This window comes from Mixophyes fleayi, chromosome 2 (assembly GCF_038048845.1).
Source record: "Mixophyes fleayi isolate aMixFle1 chromosome 2, aMixFle1.hap1, whole genome shotgun sequence".
Taxonomy (NCBI): domain Eukaryota; kingdom Metazoa; phylum Chordata; class Amphibia; order Anura; family Limnodynastidae; genus Mixophyes; species Mixophyes fleayi.
In genome coordinates, this window is record NC_134403.1 from 365,732,923 (window position 1) to 365,750,478 (window position 17,556).

A 17,556-nucleotide genomic window follows, 5' to 3' on the forward strand; every position below is an offset into this window, starting at 1 on the left:
ATTGTTAATTGATAAATCAGACTATATAATTCTGTAAAGAACACCATGTTAATCATGATACAACAGGATGGGGGCAGGAGCCCCCCAAATTTTGTTGTTGTTCAGTAATATCCACTTATCTACGTCATAATAAACCAGCTCAGATGAGCCCATAGCAATACATTTGTAGTGTGTTGCCTTAAATTAATAAGTGTATTACAATGAGGACAGAAAAGAGTTAGCTTTTGATTGGTGTGCTCTACCGACTCTAGAGCTAAGGAATTAAACCACTATGTTATTTAAAGATTGCATAAGAACTGAACAGTGGCAGTGCCGGGGGCCCTCCCAGTGGTTCAATGAGCTTCTGCTGCCAGGTTGTGCCCTGAGTTCTGGCTCCAAATCTTCTAAAGTCCAATATGTCTAACAAAGCCATGAAAGAAGTGCAGAAAACTATGCTGAGCCCTATAGCAAAAATGGAGGTGTGTGTGGAAATGCAGCCAGTTCTCCCTCGACCCCTCTTTGGCTCTTCTGAGCATGTGCTGTGAAGTCCTGACGTGATTGTGGGTGCAGACAGTGGCAGAACAACAGCCATTGCGCGGGCAGCTTTGGGTTTCCGCTAATCGTTGGAATCCTTAGACACTGCAATGATGGTACTTCCACCATAGCCATGTGTGGAAGGTCAAAATGTAAGATCTCTCAGCCCAGACTAAACGATGCCAGTGTCAAGAGGTCTAAGCCTGCTGGCTGCACATCCATGCCACTAATTATAATGCAAATTGTGCAGGCTGACCCTTGTGTACAGACTAGAGAGTCATTCTGGAATGGATAAGGGGACTGAGAGCTGATTTACCCAGAACAGCGCAAACATAAACTGTATTGAAATAGAAACAACTGTGAGGCTTATGGATTGGAAGATCATACCAGTAATGCACTATTTTCACATTGCTGAGACTATGATGATGAATTCAGGCTGCTCTGAAAGCAAAAGTGAGATCATCTTGGTATCAGATAGATATGGGACTTCGTTCAGCTTGAGAATTGGTTTTTAATTAAATAAAGAACATATAAGTCCAAATTCATATTTTGCAAAATGTAAATATATTGCACTAAATATAACTTTTACTAAATATAATTAAAATAAAATGATTTACTTCCAGTCACAGAATTAACAAAATCCAACAACTAAAGTGAACCTGCGGCGCTGCGGAGCACTGTGGCGCCTTACAAATCTATGATATTATTAACCCTTCACCCATCCCCACTCCCACCAGTATTTACTGTAAAAAACATTTTCCCTCTGGAGACTCGCCAGTGATACAAAAGTTCCAGACTTATCGGAAAACATGTTGATGGTCGTTGATATATTTCAGATATTAGCATGAGATATTTTTTCCCAATTTCACAAACACACAGAGCTATTAATACAGCTAGATTTTCTCTATAAATCCATGTTTGAGTCATATAAACAATAATGGGGTTAAGTACTGGTCACTGTCAAAAATTAAGTTTATTTGGCTGCTCTATATTTAATCAGTATCAACAGTTAACGCTTTCAGCAGCTGGACAGGCACATTATTGAAACATACATTTTGACTCAGAATATTCACCAGTGTAACCTCTAAGCTGAGTGATTAACCTTCAATCAGAGGACTGCACTGCAAATCAATAACATTTTCATAACATGTTATCCTTTTTACCATTATGATTTCCAAAGTGTGTTTGATAATCAGAGGAATGATTTGAGAAGTTTTTGTCCTGGAGTCGCATTTTCTTTTGCAGCCCAATCCCCTAAGGAATTCAGCAAAATTGTAAACAGGAAAAAGTAGGTTTGAAATCTTTAATTGATGAAGCACATAGCATGGGTACTCCTACCGGAGTCAAGAAGACGATCAGCATATCATATATACAAGCCGCGGATGAAAATGCCAAAAGCCTTTATAGATGGTAAATGCATACAGGAAGGAGTCCTTGTTCACAAAATGACACACCGAACACTGACGCGTTTCGATCCTAGCATTCAGATCTTTATCAAGGTGCCTTGATAAAGATCTGGTAGGAGTACCCATGCTATGTGTTTTATCAATTAAAGATTTCAAACCTACTACCTTAAATCCCTATTCCTCTGCTTTTCGTTATATGGTTGTTTGTTGTGATACCAAGGAGGAACAGAGATTATTTTGATGTGCCAAGATTAAAGAAAGTAGTCTGTAAGTAGGACCTCCTAGGGGGAGATTTTCATCCTATGAAGATATGGCTGTTGCACTTGGTGAAATGATGATCTAACACATATATTTCATGCCCATTTGGATGCACAGCTGCCTGGTGAAGGTTTCATCTGGATTATACAGTTCTTCTCCTCTATTGGATGGTTCTACCTACTTTCCCTTTTTAAATAAGAATTAGTTTAATCTTACAGGATTGCACCTTCGTTTCTCATTTTTTATGATACTCCTTGGCGACCTAAGAGAAGAAATTGTGTGGACCAACACCTTTGAATATAAGTATTATATTTTGATATATGTTTCATATTGGTATACTTTACAATATATCTGTTAAAGTGGAACTACAGCGTGGAATTATTGAACTTTTTGTAATTTTTCCTGTCTTTCTGTGACTTTAGTGTTTAGTCCTTGGTTAATATATCTGCAGCAGTGGCTTGTGAAGCGCTGTAAGCAATTTGTCATTTTTACACTTTGTTAAGATTCTAAACAGGCTGGGGCTGTGCTATATGAAAACTATCATTTACTAGCAGCTCAGTGGCTCAGTGGTTAGCACTTTTGCATCACAATGCTGGGGTCATGAGCAATTCCAGACTAGGGCCTTATCTTAGACTTGCCAACATTAAGTTTCAGTCCTCCGGGAGGGGGCGTAGTGGAGTGGGAGGGGTCGGGTCGCAGCAAATCGCGTCATTTTAGCCTCGCCCCCTGGATGAAGGTGACATTTTGTCAGATGCTCCTATCCACCCCACTTCACTAAGAAGTAGGCAGGATGCGGGAGAATTACTTGCTCCCCCGGGAGTCCTGACATTCTGGAAGAGTGGGCAACTGTGCCTTATCTGTGTGGAGTTTGTTTTTGGTTTTCTCCGGGTGCTACGGTTTCCTCCCACACTTCAAAAATATAGTGGTAGTTTATTTGGCTTCTTACAAAAAATAACACTAGTGTGTGTGTTAGACTGTAAGCTCCAATGGGGCAGGAACTGATGTGAATGACATATATTCTCTGTACAGCACTGTGGAGTTGGTGGCGCTGTATAAATAAATGGTGATGGTACTGGTTGTGGATGGTTTTTGATGGAGGGGAAGTGACATGTTTTAAATTTTTTATTTTTTTTACAAGCTGCAAGGTCCATCCATGCTGATAATCATCATGAATGCCATAAGTACTTTTGACTCATTTATCATAGGGCCGATGAACCCTATTTAAATTTACGTTGATGCTGCATTCACCATGTAGCTCAGATAGAACAGACCACAGACACATAAAAGCTGCTTGTGTATGTAACTGTACAACCTCTATTTATTGCATTTAGCATTCAAAAAATAAAGGGCTGACTATTAAGGAAAGGGCAAACTTATGTCACTGCATTACACAAAATAATCGATCTACCCAAATGTATTTATTATTTTATTTGTTTATTTACAATGATATAATTTATTGCATAACATTGACTGTGTTTTTATGTTTTCTTCACTGGCGATACATACAAAAAAGAGAAAAAGTTTAAAAAAGTCAGAGAGGGAAAATTGTATAAGAGCGGATTGAGCAGAGGAAGATAGTGATTCCTGTTGATGCTTTGCTTGGGACACTGTTGTTAGTGCCTCTTAGAACCTGTGAGGAGGATCTACAATTAGATGTTGATGCAATAAATGATATGTTGTATGAGTTCAATTTCATAACTTTTAAAACTTTTGGCAATTAAATCTGGACTGATCTAATGGAATTTGACGTTGTCTTATGATTGTATATGATTTAAAGTAGACCTGTCACCTACACATAGTGATGCTAGACATTTTGTGGGCTGGACTAATATTCATACCAGTGGCCGAAGTGGAAATTTAGAATTGGTAGTATGGAATTTCCACTTTGAAATGAACGTCCAGGGGCCTGGTGGCTGCCTACGCCCCCCGAGGGTTTAGGGATTTTGATAGAGTGAAATTTATTTTAGATGCATTTTACCACTTTATAGTATAATATAAAACATATTAAATGATAGACTATCCAACCTGTGCCCCCTATCATAGGCAAACCGAGAAGGGGGGGTTTCCTAGTGCCCGAAAACCCCCCTCCAAGCCTGGGGCATTGTATAATTGAGGTGGCTGGACCCTGCCCCCGCTTCACACGGCTCTGCTTGAAAAGGGAGAGCTGTGTGCACCTAACAGTAGTGCACGAAGCATTGCCCATGTATATTATGGGGTTAGAAAGAGTTGGAGAGCAGCCAAGCACTGTCTAAAATTATAGCCACGCCCCCATGCATGCATTTGCCCCTGGCTACCTCTCCTGTGTACTATTATCTTTCCTCTGTATCCCTCCACCTCAGTCAGCATCTTGATACCACATGGTACTAGCAAATTGATATGCTACATGTTGGCTCAGCCCAAAAAATGAATGGCTTCACTGTGTGTAGGTGACAGGAACACAAATACAAACAGCTGATTGGAGAGACACATGCTAAATGGTTTCACCTGAACACCTGGGAAAACCCATCCTCAAAAGTGATGGAAATTATTTCCCATGAATGTTTGCAGGGTAAAGGTCTGTCCCACTTGACTTAAGCATCTTACGACCTTAGCGCTGATGAGTTTATGGGAGGGGTGGGTACAAAAAAAATACCTGATTTATGACTAACACACCTAGTAAACCTGTGTGTAAAATGCTTTACACGAAAGTTATACCTGTTTTTCGATTTTAGCGTAGATAATGGGAGTGTACATTTTTTTTAACCCTATTTTAAGTGTTGTGTGCCAACTTTGTATGTGTTTTATAACTACCAAGGTAAGCATTTCAGCGCTAAATCTCAGTCAGGTATTTGATGTTAATTTTTATGAAAGAGGGGCACAATATATGGGGCAGCATGGTGGCACAACGCTTTAGTCATGGGTTCAATTCCAATCAATGCCCTATCTGTGCTGAGTTGGCATGTTCTTCCCTTGTTTAGAGAATATAAAAGCCCATGAAAAGATGCCATCTTTCTCTTACAGCTGAAACAGCTACAGCCTAAGGAGAAATACTATCTACACTATTCAGGTGTTATTGACCCTTCCTATTCTTGCTATTTGTGTAGGGTGTGCGCTTATGAGCATTGATGGAGATATTTATATGTGAAACGTATAGGCTTAGGACCCATTTTCATGTGACTGCACTTCTTTTCTGTATACATAGTGTTCCTTCCTTTCTTCCTTGGCATTTTTTAAGCTGTAGCGCTGTTTTTTAAAGATTTTTACAGTCTAAGGAGAGAGCTCCATAAGGAAAAGGTCAAAGAAAAGTAGCAGAGCTGGCAATACTGAAAAGCAGCAGCATTTTGTGGTGGAGACTCTTGACACCCTGGGATCCTCATGTAACTACTGACTAAACTACAGGAGGTATCACAGCATTTTGAGAGTTATAGTGCACAGAAAATGTAACTGCAAATACACGCAAGCTACTATCCTGGGGCCAAGTTGATACCATTTAAGAGTGTACAACGGATTGTGTCTAACACTGTCCACTGTAGGCCTATAGAACACAGATGATGGATCCATATTGACCAGTGGCTTAGGAGACCTAGAATCACACAACTTACTGTGAACCACAGTTTCATAGTCACAATGCTACCTTATTTGCAGAGACTTATACTGTAGACAGATTATGGGTTTGCAGAACCGCCACAAAACCGCCATCCAAATGGTGATTGTCAGAGGTGAGATTACTCAAACCGCATGCTGTGTAAGCTATCTGGCCGTTCAGAACATAAGAGGAAGCACCATAGACATAGAAATTATGGGGGCAATAATTATCTATTGATTGCGGGAAAAAGGTAATTTATTAATACATAGAAAAAATCTCCACGGCGCTATTATATGAATCAGTAATGTTTAGTAATTATGGATAGTTATAGTGCACTGATAAATAATAATATAGATCAATACAATTTTAATAATCCTGGCCAGAAGCAAACATTAAACAATATTAGAAGCCGGCACTCTCGGGAACACAAAGCCCCGGAAGACTGATTCTACATACAGCCGGCTGCCTCAAATATCGTGGAAGGAGTGAGAGCAGCACAGCACGGATTTTCCCTACACTCTGCTATTATTTGGATCGAGGAATCAGCGCAGGCAAAGAAGGTACACGTTCCTCTCGATCACGTTCCTCTCGATGACAAGGTATTTATTTCCTACAATAAGGGGTGTATTCAATTGTTAGCGAGATCCTCGAAAAACCAGCACTCTAAAAATATTACCTTTTAATACGGTAATATTGCGCAAGAAAACCGTTAATACGGTAATTTACTCGCTGAATTTCACTGCGAGCTGAAATTCAGCGAGTAATTACCGTATTAAGGGTAATAGTTTTAGAGCGCGAGTTTTTCAGCGGTCACGCCGAACAATTGAATACGCCCCTAAGACTGTGATCTTGAGATCCGCACAGGAGACATATTCTGTACTAAGGTACTATTATAACTTTTATATTGGCTGTCAGTTCAGAAAGTGGATTTAAAATGGATTGGACTATTTCTATTCATCTGGAATAAAATAAAGGAATAGCTACTCATTTATTCATCTATCGTTCACATTTGGAACATTTACCTTTGTAAATCCTGAAGGTTTGCTTGCTTTAACTGTCACCAGAGTATCGGACTCACAATGTGGTTTTACTTGCCGGCTTCTAATATTGTTTTATGTTTGCTTCTGGTCAGGATTATTAAAATTATATTGCCCTATATTATTATTTATCAGTGCACTATAACTATCCATAATTACTAAACATTACCGATTCATATTATAACACCATGGAGATTTTTGCTATGTATTAGTATTCGTTTTGCTAGGTTTAAGGTTTCCCTACTTTTCTCCTTTTTGGCTGCTTTATACATATTCATCTAAGGGTAGCGCAGATAAGATCCTGTTTGCCTATTCATCATCATCATCATCTATTTATATAGCGCCAACATATTCCGTAGCGCTTTACAATTGGGGACAAACATAGTAAACTAATAAACAAACTGGGTAAAACAGACAAAGAGGTGAGAAGGCCCTGCTCGCAAGCTTACAATCTATGGGTTAAAAATTAATTTATAATTAACTTATGGGGGGAATTTTATTTTTCATTATATTATGGGGACAATATTATTGTAATATATTATGTGGAAATATGAACATATAGTTATATCACAAATTTGACCTAAGGCGCATCTTATGTCTGAAATTAACAATAGATAAATATAGCAGAATATTAAATAAAATAAAGACAAAAAAATAATAAAGTAAAATTATTACTATTAGAATTTATCACTGAGCTAATGATAAATATGATTAAGCCAAAACTGGAGCTGTTAGGGGTGGTGTGACCCACTTTTTAGTACTGATATGAAATAGGAAAAATTAAAAACAGTGCTGGTAGTGCTGTAAACATACAGCAACACAGCAAGCTATTTATATATCAGTATATTTTATTAAAACATATAAATGAATTTGTAAGAAATACCCTTCAATAGAATTACTAAATAAAAAATAAAAAAAAAATGATAATCACTGTAAGGGAAGATGCAGTGATATCCCAGATAAAAATATGATCATCTATGTAATAACATTAGATCAAAAAATTAGGGAATAAAGAAAGGGATATATGGAATAGCGCTCAAGAACGACTTAAACTAAATAAATGAGATGTAAAGAGAAAAAAATAATATCCACGGATCTCATTTGTTTCGTTTAAGTAGTTCATGAGCGCTTTTACATATATCTTTTTCTTTATTCCCATTTTTAGGGTGTGCAGGACCCTTGCAACTGGCGGGCTTGAGCTACTACCATATTCAGTGCTGAAAGGTTTATATATATTTTTATGTAGATCCAAAAAATTGCAGCAATCGGTCAATTAGCCAGATGTACAAAGTTCTCAGCAATCCATAAATAGATGGTATTAATGTAATGAAGCAGTGAATTGTGAATCCAAACATGAGTGGAGGGAAATATGTAGGTAGGAATCTTAATGTCTCTTTAGTGATTACTTCCATCCTGAAGGCTCCCAATCGGAAGCTCCTCAGTCTGTCCTAATAGACACAAATGTTTTGGGTGTTTTGTTTAAATCTCACCAAAAATGTTACCCTCATTTATACATCCTCCTGCCCCAAATCCTCCAACTACCAATTTCCCTAGGTTACCCTATTACCACCCTCTACACTGCTAACGCAAGACAACAACCCTCTGACCAACATTGCCACACACACAGCCCACTCAATACTTTTACCTTTGCAGTCTAGCTGGTCCATTGTGCAATATGATGTAGCACGTGCCCTTGTGTTTCTAACTCCCATTGTCCTATAGATTGTAAGCTTGCGAGCAGGGTTCTCTTACCTCTCTGTCTGTATGTATTACCCAGTAATGTCTTATTAATGTTTGTTCCCAATTGTAAAGCGCTACGGAATTTGCTGGCGCTATATAAATAAATGTTGATTAAGATGATGATACAGTGCCTCTATTACACCATGGAAACTGAAATAAATTAAATCAAACTTTTTTTCAGCTTTATTTACACATTTCAAGTTACAACATTCAACTATCAAAAAAAAGGCAACAGTTCTGAAAATGAACAAAAAAACTAGAAAAACGGCTTTAAAAGTGATCAGTCCTAGATTTAAAACTTTGTAGAGCCACTTTTTGCTGCAATTTCAGCCATAAGTCTGTACTGCGATGTCTCTACCAGCTTTGTGCACCTAAATCGGTCAATATTTGCCCATCCTTCCTTGCAGAATTGTTCAAGTTCAGTCAAATTTCGTGGTGAGACTGCTCTCTACAAGTCCATCTACAGATTTTCTATCGGATTTAGGGCAGGGATCTGATTTGGTCAGTCAGGGACATTCACCTTCCTATCTTTAAGCCACTGCATTGTTTTCTTGGCAGTATGTTTAGGGTTGTTGTCGTGCTGGAGGGTCAACCACCTGCCCATCTTCAGCTGTCTAACAGCGCGCTGCAGGTTGCCCTCAAGTATTTGGGTGTACTTGGAGGCATCCATCTTCCCTTCAAACCTGACCAATCGCCCAGTCCCTGCTGAATATAAACACCCCCACAACATAATGCTGCCACCACCATGATTCACAGTCGGTATGGTGTGTTTTGGGTGATGTGCTGTGTTTGGTTTGTAGCCAAACAAAGCGCTTGGAGTTGAGTCCTAAAAGTTCTATATTGGTCTCATCTGACCATACAACCTTCTGCCACATGGCATCAGAATCTTCCAAGTGTTTTTTTGGAAATTTCAAACAAGACTGAGTGTGGCACTGTTTCAGAAATTGCTTATTTCTTACCACCCTGCCATTCAGGGCAGCTTTGTGTAACACTTGTGAGATAGTTGTCCCATCCACAGCCATAAAGACTTGTAAGTCCTTCAAAGTTGCCATTGGCCTCTTGGGAGCTTTCGTGATCAATATTCTCCTGGCTCTGTCATCGAGTTTGGAGGGACGGCCAGACGGCAAGGTGTTGGAGGCGCTATATGCTTACCAATTCTTTATAATCCTTTGAATAGTACTCGGAGGGTGAGTGAAAACCTTTGAAATCCTTTTGTTTCCTTCTCTTAACTTGCCTTTTCACAAGTTTATCTCAGAGCCCTTTTGAAAGCACCTTTCCAACCATGATGAATTGTTTGCCTTACCATGCACCACTAGTAGTGGTATCCTCAAGGAACAGCCGGATTTATTCTGAAGAAATTTAAACCACTACAGTCGATGTTAGGTGGTGGCTATTGGTTGTACCCAAGCAAGTTTATAATGGTTACTTTAAGGATATGAACACTTATCCAAACAGGTATTTTAGTAATTAAATTATATTAATTATTAAGAATTTGTGTAAATGTTATTTTCACTTTGAGGTTGAGGGATAATGTGTAAACAACAACTGGATAAAAATGATTTAATTTATTTTTATTTTCATGGTATACTGTGACAAAAGGTCTTGGATAAGCAATTTTTCCATCCAGACACTCTTCCCTCCCCTTAAACAGATCTGGCAAGGAGTAATCTCCATCTCAAATGAAAGGGAAAAACAGGGAATTCCCACAAAGAGTGAGGACAAAGAGGGATTTAAAATACAGATTAATAGAGTATATTAACAAGGGAAATGAACAATATTGTATGCAATAGTTGTAATTATTCTTAGTTCATGCAACTAGAAACCACAAATCGTTCCCAAGCTATAAGACCCAATCTTTTCCAATTTCTAATTTATTTGAATAAATTCACAAGGAAATTAACTGTAAAAATAATTTTCTATGCAATGTAATTTGAAGCATGTAAACCTCAAGGCACTCCTTCTAGATAGCAATGATTTTACTCAACTTATTATATTAAATGTGTGACAGTATTAATGTAATGTGTGTGGGGATATTACTGTAATATAAGGGACTGGTGAGTGCTATTAAGGTATATAGTGGGGATATTAATAAAATGTGGTGGGTATTACTGTAAAGTGTCTGCTTGTGAGGGCCGTTTAGGTAATGAAAATGGGGTTCATCTAATGTATCAACAAATGGGGGCTCTCTTTATTAAATGTGCAGGCTATAAATGTAATGTGGTTTTGAGTCACTCTTTTTATATATTGTAGTGGCAATAAAACAATGACAGGTCTAGTGGTGGGAAGGAGGCCTAATCATTGAATTAATGTTGAGAGCTATTTGAGGGGTGGCCAAGAGGGTTTGACTTTCCACGAGGTGTATAGTATCTATTTCTGTTCCCAACAGGGCCCTGATATTCCAGAGTCCAGACAAGCACCAACCGTTAATACACCAGTAACAACAGGTAGTCAAATTTGCAAGGTAGGTTTTCACAGGTAGGATAGAGCAACTCAGTCTGCCACCTCTTCACATTCTAAAGATATTCAATGCAACAAGTTTTTACAAAAGATTGCATCTAATTTCAAGATGCCGAGAAACTACTCCATGGCATAGGGAAAGGTTAAACACTTTGTTAAATGGAGAGCCAAAGTAAGAGGCAGCAACTAATACTAGCATTTTTAGGAACGAGAAATAGACATTTTGGACCTGATTCATTAAGGAACGTCAGTGCTGATACGTGCCTTAATATGTGTAAAATCGCTCTGTGCATGTCCAAAACCGGACAATACGCCAGTAAGCTCCAGAACATTCAATTCATCTTTCAATGTAAACGTAACTTCGGATAGCCCGCGGTTTCATGGGCGTAAGGCGGGGGAAATGGGCGTGTGCGCTTAGTCAATATGCAGTAAGGACATGTCAAGCTTAAGCGATTCAAGCTTTGGGCATCTCTCAGGCACGTGATTCTCAGTCGTATCCCTTGCACCAGCTACAGTTCAGGTGTAAGTGCCGATCACTAGTGATGACGCCTGTGTATACAGCTAGAACATGTGTTTGTAATCAGGAGCAACTGTAAATGCATTTTATATACAGCAGGCATTTGTAACATAATGATACATTTATTTCAATGGGGGATATTTATTTATTTAAAGTTTAATAGCTATTATTATTATTATTAATAATAATAATAATAATAATAACAGATGACAATAATTGAACACTCTTTTTTTCTTGTGTGTTTTACTGGGACTTTTATATTGCAGATAAGTATTGTTCATATACAGTAGTGCGTTGTGCCTGTCTCAAGAGGGCTTGTAGTTGACTATGGATGTACGTATGACCGATTTACATGCGTTTTTTTTTAAAAAACACACATTACGTTTGTTTTGTGTGTCTTAATGAATCAGGCCTTATGTATATATTAGTATTTCATTTATATAATGTCCTATGTTTGCCTCTGTTCCAGGCCCCTCATCTACAGTTGCCAACATTTATGCAGTAGATGATCTTATGTCTCAAACACAACTGTCAATCCATCTCATGCTATTAGTGTTAGAGAGTCACCTTAGCTAGCTTGAATAGTCTGAGAACTATGTTATGTCATTTTTCCTTGGAAACAGTTCAGTCAGGGGATTTCCATCGTTAGTTGGTGACTTGGGGAGGACAGTCACATTACACTTAAATCTCTAGAATTTCCTGCATTAAGACGATAGAGGATAAAGTATTTGCTGGCTGTACTGGAAAAATACCTATCATCTCATCACTGGAAAAAAACACAGGGTATAAGCAATAAACATTATAGATAATGTAATGGAAACAACAGACAAACAACAAACAATTTACAGGTAACGTGATGGAAAGAGCTGATAAGATTAAGATTACCTTCATAAACTGTTTCTACAATTCAGAAATATTCTAAAATAGTTACAAGCTCACATAACTTTATGGAGTGGAATGCTTAAATGGTATTTTTAAATGTTAAAAATTTTAAATATTTACATAGAGTAAGTCAATGAAATGCGTTGACTCAATTATTACTGCTATAAGCCATTAATAGTAGATATCCTCCTGTTTTCAAAGTACTTTTCATTTTGGTGGTACAACAAAGTATATAGAAACACAATGAATGTCACAATATGGGCGTATATACATTTAAATTGTTTCTGATTGGGATGGGGAGAAGAGGGAAAGGAGGGGGAGTCACTGCACATCCTTGTATTAAGAGAAATATATACCTTAATACAAGGTATGTGAAGAGGGAGAAGCAATTGTGCACATTCAAAAAGATAATTTCAATTAAATAATTATTGGAGCACTCAAGCTATCTACCCTTGGATTCCTTTCTTTGCCAATATATGATGTAGGATTTTGAATAATGCTGGCAATATAGTCCATGTGGTAAATGCTCTACATCCAGATAGCGGCTGAGGCAAGCATAGGGGGTTGTTCCAGGAGACAACTAATTGGCACATTGCGGCACTAAGGATGTTGCAAATTGGTTTAAGTGTTGACAGATGCTAGGTATGGAAAGTGTGTGGAAACCACACTGTGAGGTGGCACTTAAGCAAATAAGACAGAAAGACATTTCTGCATATTGATCAGTCCTCATCTTGTTGTGCTAGTTTATTGTAGCATATGTTCATATGCATTTGATAACATATGCTATTAAGTTCCATGCATAGTTTAGGTTATTGATTATATGTTATACTTTTGATTTGTTCTTAAATGTCACCAGGTGGAGTAGTTACATATGGATAAGACAGAACAAGAGGTGGGATCTAAATAATGAACGTAAACAATCTCCATATCATCCAGTTTGTCCTCTGGCCAACAAGGTCGATGTATAAAAGTACCTTGGCCCAGACTCCGAGGCACCTTCTCCACAGGGAACCAACGGTCCGCGGCCAGAAGGGGGGGGGACCCTCCGGAATTAGCCTTATCATCTTACCACCTATCACAAGCTAGCTACAACCCTAAAACGCCCCCCATTTGCTCCATCACGTGGGAATAATAAGGGACATATAACCTGTGCCTTTGGGCTATAACAGGAGATCTTGCGTTTGTGGTGACTAGAATTTGTTTTTCTGTCACGTGAATACGCTGCACTTGTAAGGAATTCTTCTGTCTGGTATCTGTACATCGACTCGCTTGTTCTACCATCTGATGAATAAACTACACTTTGGTTGCAACGATTTGCCCACCAGGACAAACGGTCCTCTCATAGTGGTTGGAGGTTGTATTCAATTGTGTTGGGAATTAATGACAAGGCATGAATCCTGGAGGGAACCATGTAACATTTGAAGTACATTTTATTATGTTACTGTTATCCTAACACGTAATGAGCAACTTGTTAAGTTATGTCTATAGTGGAATTTATATTATTGTATTGAATGGATATCATCTCTTTTTGAGACAGGATGAAAAAAGCATAAGAGTACTGGTCTGGACGAGTTTGAAGGGGCCTTTAGAATGCAATAAGTGTCATAACTGGAGAAACTGGGAAAAAGTATTTGCATGGTAGACAATGATTATCCTGGTTTGTCGTTTGGTCACCAATGGTCTTCAGTGTTGGGTGTATATCTGGGATTCCAAAGATGCCACTCTATACGTGGTATGATTATTCTTTTATATGCTAATTAGTTAACGACTTAAACACTTGTAATGGATATTTTGGCAGTTAAGTTCAGCTACAAAATTGCTTGTCTCACTTCCCCGGTATGTGTCTAGATAAGAAGTATAGATGAGCCTATGTTGGGGCGAGGTGGTGGGGTGTGAGCTAGATCTAATAAGACTGACGTGGCTGCATGCATCTTCAGAATCACCAAGATGTTTGTTCTGTGTTTGACCACTGGGCGCACACAGATATAACTGCCAAGTAGGTGCAGACTTGGGTTTATCTGGTACTTATGCCTACACTTGGAAAAGCGGGACAGAGGAGGGAAGTATTGGTTGACTATAGTAAAGGTATGTTCACGCAAATGTGGCTCATGCAGACCAGCAGAGACATGTATATATGCCTGGTAGGAGGCTATTTTTGCATCTTCTGTAGATCAGGTGCAAATATGCGATGATGATGATTATGATGACAACCTATCGTAAACCAGGCTCTTATGCTGATGAAGCAGAGGTGGGCACATCTCAAGATGTGTACGGCAATGCATATGGTAGGAAATAGATTTGTTTTACATGCTCTTTTAAGAGCCAAACAGACTGATCTGATTACTGCGGTCTGTAAGGGATCTTGGCTTTGTGTTTGAGAAAGGAATCTGCAAAAATGTAGTCTATTGTGAGTAAAGTTTATGCAGACTAGAATAATGCATGAAGATTTTAGTGCCATTTTTGACTCTTCAAGAGTCACACAAGTCTTGTGGTTTGAGTAATGATAAATATAGGGGTAAATATACCCCTAAAAGTATTGATTGCTCAAGAGAAATTGAGAGCGATTGCGTTCGGTCTAATAACAATGACTCCATGTGTTCAAATGTTCAAATGTTAAGTTACTAATATGGGATAACAGAAAGAAATATCATGCTCTAGGACTAAATAAACTCACTCACCTGGAACCTGACTGCAGCTGGATATGGGGAATTGATAACCCACAAAAGGCACCAAAACCAGAAACTCCAGCGCAAAACAGATACCAAGAAAGAGGAGAAAATGATGGTGGTAATTGGAAGACAATATTCGGAGAAAGCCAATTGGTAAAAATATATTTGTTACTCTGAAAACCAATTAAACACTAGAGCTTAATATAAAAAGAATCCTATAATCAGGCAGTAGTGGTGGAAAATACTGCTGTAATACAATAATAATAATTATAACCTATAAGGAAAATGTAATGTTTCAATATAACAGAATCAAATAACAAAATCATGAGCATATAATAATGAGCGCTGCTAATAAACTAATTGGGATCCAGACACAACTGAGGATATCTGACTTGCATTAGTACTCAATTAGGGAGAAATGTCCCATGTGAAATAAGGTCCCATAATATGGGATAAGTGTTTAGAATGTTTCAGAAATATAAGCCAGACCCTTACTCTCAAATTGTATGGAATACCTACCAATATGATAATTATGATTATAGATCCTCCCTGTTGATATTATGAGGCCTAGGATAGGACATCAGGCTTTGTGTAAAATTGTTTACATTTGAGTAATTAGAATGGGAAGCATTCTGAATGCCTAGTTTGACCAATAGGCTATGACCCTGTTCTAGGGTCTTTGCCGATAGTATCTTGCCACCCTATGAGACAGTTAGTTGGAAGGAGAATCCCCAGCTATATTTAATATTATAATTCCAAAGGGATTTTGTAGTGGAGATGGTATTGTTACATTTTCAAACCGTTGAGAAAGCCGTCATTAAAAATTTGGCTGCCGGCCCCTGAAATGGGATCTATTGAGTGTTCCATGTTCATGATCATCAGTAATTGAACCTGATGTACCAACTCTAATTGGGCTTCCTCCATGAATTGTCTATGGGTTTATTCAAAGAACTACTAAAGGCTTAATAACAAAAGGCACCCACTGTCTAGCACCCACTTCTAGAACCATTTTCACTGTTTCTATACTATAGGCTAAAACAGGGATAGCCTATAGCATTAATCTTCTGACCCATCCAAAATATTGTTAATACATGAGATATCATTCTCCTAAGTCTCAAAGACCAAGAGGAACCATGGAATAATCAATATGGTGCTTGATCCATCCAGCAAATTTAACCTGATCTCTTTTAAGTGTTTTGTCACTGCGCCAGAGAAAACTACTTCACACCCAGCACCCTTTCCAACCTAATTTCCTGCCAAGAGCCTCCACACACCATGGCAGGGGGACGTCATGCTGTGAGTCTCCCTTCTACAGGATCCTCAGCCCAGACTGTTATAGCATAATACAGCTTTTCAGGGGAATCCCACACTATTTGCCCCCTTCGTTTTGCTAATACTATAAGCACACATTTACTCCTTTCTACTGAGCCGCATGGATCTCATACAGGCAAAAAATAGGCTACTTTTCTGTGCGCTTCTTTTACCATAAACTGCACTCAAATCTGCATCAAGCCCTATATATAGTCTAAGATAGATCATTTGTAATAGTGAAAGCAGTATATCAAATGTATAACTTATACGGAAGTAGAAATATGTTAGTGACAGATACAAATATAGTAACTAGATACTGAAACACAAAGAATACATAGACATAATTAATGAATTTCACTAGTATGTCAAAAGCATATCTTTAAAGAGATTACGGAGTTATGTACGTTAAATTCATTAAGGATCTTAAATGAAGAGGTATCTTATTTCAGTCTCCTGGACAAAACCATGTTACAATGCAAGGGGTGGAAACTAGTTTTCTGTTTTGCACATAAGATAAATACTGACTGTTTTTTCATGTAGCACACAAATACTTGATAGCTTATTTGTACACTGAAATTTAAAGTTGATATTTGTGTGCTACATGAAAAAACAGTCAGTATTTAACTTATGTGCAAAACAGAAAACTAGTTTTCACCCCTTGCATTGTAACATGGTTTTGTCCAGGAGACTAAATTAAGATACCTCTTCATTTAAGATCCTTAATGAATCAGGCCCTAGGTCATTATCATAGAGCAATGACGCACAGGAAGAGTGAGTTGGTAATATTTAATAGTAAGGGATCAAGTATTGATGCCAGGGGCATTCCAGCATGAATGGAGGAGACGTCAGATGTAGCAAAATTGAAAACTACAGTCTGTTTCCTAGCTTTTAACTCAGGTAATCACTTCTGGGGAAAAGCCTAAGGCAGTGTTGGCTAATGTCTGGCACTCCAGGTGTTGTGAAGCTAAAAGTCCCAGCATACCCTTACAGCAATAAGCTGCTATACATTGGCAGAGCATGCTGGGGCTTGTAGTTTCACAACACCTGGAGTGCCATAGGTTAGCCAACACTGGCACCGGGAGTGTAGTTCATCGATAAAATGGGTGTAGTTTTACCAAATCAAAACCCTTTGTTAAATGAATGAAACCAATTTTGAAGGGGCCCAGGTCTTTATTTGGGCAAATGGTCTTTAGTTAGCAAC